Source organism: Triticum dicoccoides, chromosome 2B (genome assembly GCF_002162155.2).
Source record: "Triticum dicoccoides isolate Atlit2015 ecotype Zavitan chromosome 2B, WEW_v2.0, whole genome shotgun sequence".
Taxonomy (NCBI): Eukaryota; Viridiplantae; Streptophyta; class Magnoliopsida; order Poales; family Poaceae; genus Triticum; species Triticum dicoccoides.
In genome coordinates this window covers 235,989,831-235,996,332 of record NC_041383.1, presented here as the reverse complement: position 1 = coordinate 235,996,332, position 6,502 = coordinate 235,989,831, and positions in this window count along the sequence as shown.

Sequence of the window (6,502 nt, the reverse complement as noted above, 5' to 3'; positions counted from 1 at the left end):
GCGAGCGCCGCGCCGCCCGACGCCGCCCGCCCGGCTCCTTGCGCTCCTCCGCCCGCCGGCCTCCTCCTGCGCCGTCCGCCGTCCGGCGCCGCCCCGGAGCTCCTCCGCCGCGCCATCCTCGCCTCGCCCGTGCCCCGCCGCCCTTGCCCCGCCGGCGACTGCGCCGTCCTCGCCGTCCGCCGCCTGGCGCCTCCGCGCCCGTCGCTGCCGCCTCCTCGCCTCGCCGGAGCCTCCCCCTCCCCGGAGTCAACTCCGGCCAGATCCGGTCCGGGTGGACCAGATCCACCGGTCCGGCGATCCAAACACCTCCGCCCGTCCCGGATCTCTCCGTCCCGGAACGTCCCCGTCCACTTTTCCGCGGAGGTGAAAATCCACTAAGTCCCGTATATTTTGCATAATCATGCCATGTTCGATCTGCTGTATCTCCATGCATACTGGTCCGATTCGTGCCTGTAATATGTCAAATTGTTTGCCTCGATGAGTACTTCATTTCATTCCATTGCATCATTTTAATTTGAGCTCATCTTGATGCCCGAAATGCTGTTGGAAGAGTGCATGTTGATGTTAATCTGCTGAAACTGTTATAACTTGCTCATTTGTCATTTTTGCCATGTTTGATGTGTGCATCCTATGAGGTTGATGTCTACATGTGTTTTGATCTATGCCATGCCTTCTTTCCAGTGGTGCCAACCTTGTATTTTTGTGACTTGTTTGCTGAGTGCATCGAGCTTGTTAAGGAGGGTACTTGCTGTTGCTGTTTTCCTGACAGATTCTGTTATATTTTGTTGCTATGTTAACATGCTTCTACTAGTCATTTCGTGCATAATCTGGAGATGTTCACTAAATATGTTTTGATCTACATGTCTTGCTATATCCATTCATGCCCTTGCTTGCATTTATAGCCTGCTGTAGCTTGTTGTAATATTGCTCCAAATTTGCTAAATAATGTTGCTGTCAACCTGTTAACATTAAGTTCAATGTTTCCATGATTGTTTGCTAGTGATCCATGCACCCTATGAACTTGCTCTTGCCATGTATAGCTTCACAAACATGCCTTCTTACTGTTGGTTGCCTTGCCATGCCATGTATTGCTCTGTGGTGAGTGGTTCAAGCTCTCCAACATGCCTACTTATTGTTGTTCCTGCCATGTATGAATCTGTCATATAATCTTGCCATGTTTACATGGGTGCCATCATATTTTCTGATCCTTTTTGGCTCATGGTCAGTAAGGGTCTTTTGATCTATGCATTTAGTAGTATCATGCCATGCCTTTGTTTGCCATGATATGTTCCTGTAACATGTTGTTTGATAGCTCTAAACATTGCAACCTGATGTTATTTCCTGATAAGTCTGAAACTGTTATTATTTGCAATCTTACCATGTGTGTTTGAGCATGTTCTAGTCTTTTCTAGAGATAGATCAGTGTTCATGTTTTGTTATGCTTTACCTGTATTTCATGCCAATGCCTTTTGTTATTATGTTGGGGTGTTGTAGCATGTTGTTTTGATGCTTGCAATATGCCTAGTTGCTGTTTTGGGCAGATTGTTGTTATGACTTGTATAGAGTGTATGTGTTGAACCGTTGCTCCGTTTTGAGTGTGCTCTATATGAAACTTGCTTGTTTTGCATGTAGCTTCATATTATCATGTTGCATCCTTGTTTTGAGGGGTTTGCTTGATGTTTGTATGCATTTTGCATCAATCCCATGCTTAACTTGTTTTGCTCATATCTTCTAGGACGTAGCTCCGAACTAAATGAACTTTATATGTAACTTGACTAGAATCTCGTGTAGATCATCGTGGTGCATCTTAACTTGCTGTTTAACAACTTGAACATAAGGTTTATTCATATCTGGACCAATTTCGAAATTTGCATATGAGGACTTACCGGAATTGTTATATGTTGTTCCCGACCTCATTTAAACTTGCCTTGATGCGTTGTTCTTGTTTGCATCACCTCTTGCCATGAGTAGCCTCATCTAGCTTTCTCATGCATCATGCTTGTTGTGCATCATGTCTTGTTCATGTGTGGTGTGTTTACCATGTTGTGTGCTTCTTCTTGATAGTTCCCGTTTCGTTACGATCGTGAGGATGCGTTCGTCTACGTGTGGTTCGTCTTCGTGGCTTCATCTTCTTCATGGACTCGTTCTTCTTCCTTGCGGGATTTCAAGCAAGATGACCGCTACCCTGGATCTCACTACTATCATTGCTATGCTAGTTTGCTTCGTTCTATCGCTTTGCTGCGCTACCTATCATTTGCTCTTCAAGCCTCCCAAATTGCCATGAACCTCTAACCTTTGACACCCTTCCTATCAAACCGTTGTTTGGCTATGTTACCGCTTTGCTCAGCCTCTCTTATAGCGTTGCTAGTTGCAGGTGAAGTTGAAGATTGCTCCATGGTGGACAGGATTATGTTTGGATATCACAATATCTCTTATATTATTAATGCATCTATATATTTGGTAAAGGGTGGAAGGCTCGGCCTTATGCCTGGTGTTTTGTTCCACTCTTGCCGCCCTAGTTTCCGTCATACCGGTGTTATGTTCCCGGATTTTGCGTTCCTAACCCGGCCGGGTGATTTATGGGACCCCCTTGACAGTTCGCTTTGAATAAAACTCCTCCAGCAAGGCCCAACATTGGTTTTACAATCTGCCTCACCACCACCTATATTTCCCTTGGGAGTAATTAACCCAAGGGTCATCTTTATTTTAGCCCCCCCCCCCCGGGCAAATGCTTGTCTAAGTGTTGGTCCAAACTAGAGCCACTTGCAGCGCCACCTTGGGGAAACTTGAGGGCTGGTTCTAGTTGTACGTACTGCTCATCCGGTCGTGGCCTGAGACGAGATACGGGCGGCTACTATCAGGATGTCGGCACGCCGGGAGGTCTTGCTGGTCTTGTTTTACCATTGTCGAAATGTCTTGTAAACCGGGATTCCGAGACTGATCGGGTCTTCCTGGGAGAAGGTCTATTCCTTCGTTGATCGCGAGAGCTTGTCATGGGCTAAGTTGGGACACCCCTGTAGGGTTTCAACTTTCGAGAGCCGTGCCCGCGGTTATGTGGCAGATGGGAATTTGTTAATGTCCAGTTGTAGATAACTTGACACCAGATCCGATTTAAAACGCATCAACCGCGTGTGTAGCCGTGATGGTCTCTTCTCGGCGGAGTCCAGGAAGTGAACACGGTATCTGTGTTATGTTTGACGTAAGTAGGTGTTCAGGATCACCTCTTGATCATTGCTAGCTTCACGACCGTTCCTTTGTTTCTCTTCTCGCTCTCATTTGCGTATGTTAGCCACCATATCATGCTTAGCCGCTACTTCGACCTCACCACTTTACCCCTTCCTTTCCCATTAAGCTTTGCTAGTCTTGATACCCATGGTAATGGGATTGCTGAGTCCTCATGGCTCACAGATTACTACAACAACAGTTGCAGGTACAGGTTATGCGATGATCATGATGCGAGAGCGATGCTTGCTTGCGTTGAGTTCTTCTTCTGCTTCTTCGATCAGGGGATAGGTTCCGGGTCGGCAGCCTGGGCTAGCAGGGTGGATGTCTTTTGAGTTTCTGTTTGTGTTTCATTCGTAGTCAGATGGTGCTCTTATGTATGATGATGTTGTATTCGTGTGGCATTGTATGCCTTATGTATGTATCCCCATCTATTATGTAATGTTGATGTAATGATATCCACCTTGCAAAAGCGTTTCAATATTCGGGTCTATCCTTGGTGGGACCTTCGAGTTCCTTTTGGATAGGGTCGCATATTGGGCGTGACAAGTTGGTACCAGAGCCTCGACCGACCTTAGGAGCCCCCTTGATTGATCGTGTAGTTTGGCCGCTGTCGAGTCTAGAAGAAAACTTTTTTCTGAGTCTAGTTATATCGGAGAGTAGGAATTCTTTTTACTCCTCAGCCCCTTCGTCGCTCTGGTGAGGAATCTTGACGTAGGTGTTTTGAATTACTCCTCTTCCCCTTCAAATTTTTCTTTAGGTTCCCGCAGTTGGTTTTCCGATCGTTGTTCCTCATCTCTTTTCATCCGGCGCATCTCTCGTCAAGTTGACTCGAGCCTCTTCATCTTTGCCAAGTTCAATCCTCAGTTGTTTTATTTTCCCACCCGCCCTTCCTTCTTCTTCTCGAATCCGGAGTCCGTAATCGAGTATCCATCCTACTCATGCGAAGACTTTGCTTTCTTTCCTCAATTATTTCAACCGGTGAATTATCGTCTCGTTCGTCATTCTTCAGCTCTTTTTCTTTCCGGTGGACTCAATTCAAGTTTTTTCGTTGTCGATCGTATTCTTTCCCTCAGCTCAAATATTTTCCTTTGCCTGTTCGCCTCTCGCCAGTTAATCCTTCCGGAGTGTTCAAGACATCTCAGAAGATTCGTCTGCGTTTGAATTAATTCGAGGTTGTCACCTCATTCAAATATTTTAATTGTTCCGGTGCTTCTTCTATCTCTTCAACAATCCTTTTCTACGGTGTTTCTTTTAGTGGGCCCTAACCCACAGGTCTTTTCCCAGGATCTTACCTGACTCTTCTGATTCCCCCGGAGTTATTTTCAATTCTTTTCAAGGTTGACGTAGGAATGGATTCCATCAGTCACATGCCTTTTCCAAGATCGTTTTCAAATTCTTTTCATCCATCCGGAGTATTTCAGGAGTGCTTTCCCTCTTGATCATCCGGAGGCCATCATTCCAGAAGAATTTTCGTCCCACATTTCAGCTACCGTTATCCAATTATCCCGGTGCTTCGTTCAAGTGTTCTTTAATCAGCTCAGGACCTCTTTATTCTTTTGCATCTAAATCCCCTCGAGCATATTGGTTCTTCTAATTCTTCCCGATGATTCATTCTCTTTCATCAGTCATTTCGAATTCTTACGGTGGTTCGTTCAAGATTCTTTTCCTTGATTATCATTTTAATCCATTCATTCGTTTCAATCCTACCGGTGGTTCATGAAGACCTTCTCAAGTTTGCGATATGTCTCTTCTCAATCCTTTTCAAGAAGAATAAGTAGTATGCAAAAATCCATTGCTTGTCATCGATTTAATTTGATGAAGGATAAGCATACAATAAATCTTATTCTTATTTCATCCAAGTGATTACTCTCTTTCTTCGGAGTTTGTTCTTGATGAATAAATTCTATTTCCAAGTGTTTTCATCTTTTCTTTTCCGGAGTTCAAATTTTCTCGAACATTTCGTCGGAACCTCCATCTAAATCGTCGCAAGCTTTAATCTTATTCTTTCATCCTTCAACTCTATCTCATTGTCTTTTGTCACCGGAGTTCTTCATGGTGGTTCTTCATGATTCAATTCATTTTTCAAGAGTTCATCAAGATTTTGTTGGAGAAATTCAAGTATCTTTTCTTCTCCGTTCTTTTCATTCAACTCTTTCAATTCTTTTCGGAGCTTTTGTGTCATGTCTTCATCAAGTGCCATCACATCCTCTCTAGCTCGTGTTCTATTCCCACATGTTTCAGCGGAAGTGCTGCCTAAATCCTTTCAGTCTTATCCGTTTCTTTTCTCATTCTAACCACTCCGGTTAGAACGAGTGATTTCAGAGTATATCTCATTCCATGAGCTTTCGATTCTCGTCATCCTCATCGTTCCTCTCATCTTCTCGAGTGCTCTCGATTCTTTACTTCTTCTCTTGAGTTCTTGTTTCACCTCATCCCTTTTCCCTTCCGTCTCGGTCCTAAGATCTCGGGACGAGATCTCTTGTTAGTGGAGGAGTGTTGTAACGCCCCGGATTCGTTGCGCCAGGTGTCCGCCAGATATTCGCCGTCATTGCCATGTCATTTGCTTGCGTGTTGCATTTTATCATGTCATCATGTGCACTTCATTTTGCATACGTGTTCGTCTCATGCATCCGAGCATTTTCCCCGTTGTCCGTTTTGCAATCCGGCACTCCTATGTCCTCCGGCGTTCCCCTTTTGTCTCTTGTTGTGAGCGGGTATTAAACTTTCTCGGAATGGCCCGAGGTTTGCCAAGCGGCCTTGTTATAGCACCAGTAGACCGCCTGTCAAGTTTCGTGCAATTTGGAGTTCGTTTGGTACTCCAACGGTTAACCGGGTAACCGTAAAAGCCTCCTTCTCTTTGCAGCCCAACACCCCTTCCAAAGTGGCCCAAAACCCATCTAACTCCCCTCCATGCTCTCTGTCGTTCGATCACGATCGTGTGGGAGAAAACCGCACCCCATTTGGAGTCTCCTAGCTCCCTCTACCTATAAATATGTCCTCCACGTCCAAATTCACGGATCAAATCGCTCCTAACCCTAGCTTTTCCCCTCTCCGTGCCGCCGGACATGTCCGTCCGCGCCGGACGCCTCGCGCCGCCGCCCCGGACCAATGGCCGCCCGCCACGTGTCCCTCCGCCGTCAGCCGCCGCCGCGGCCTGCGAAGCCCGCGGGAGGCCCGCCCGGGCCGCCCTGGGCCCGAGCGCCCCGCACCCCGCGCACCCCCGCGCCCTCCGCCCGTGCCCGCCGCCGGCGAGCGCCGCCGCCGGCGCGCCTCCCTG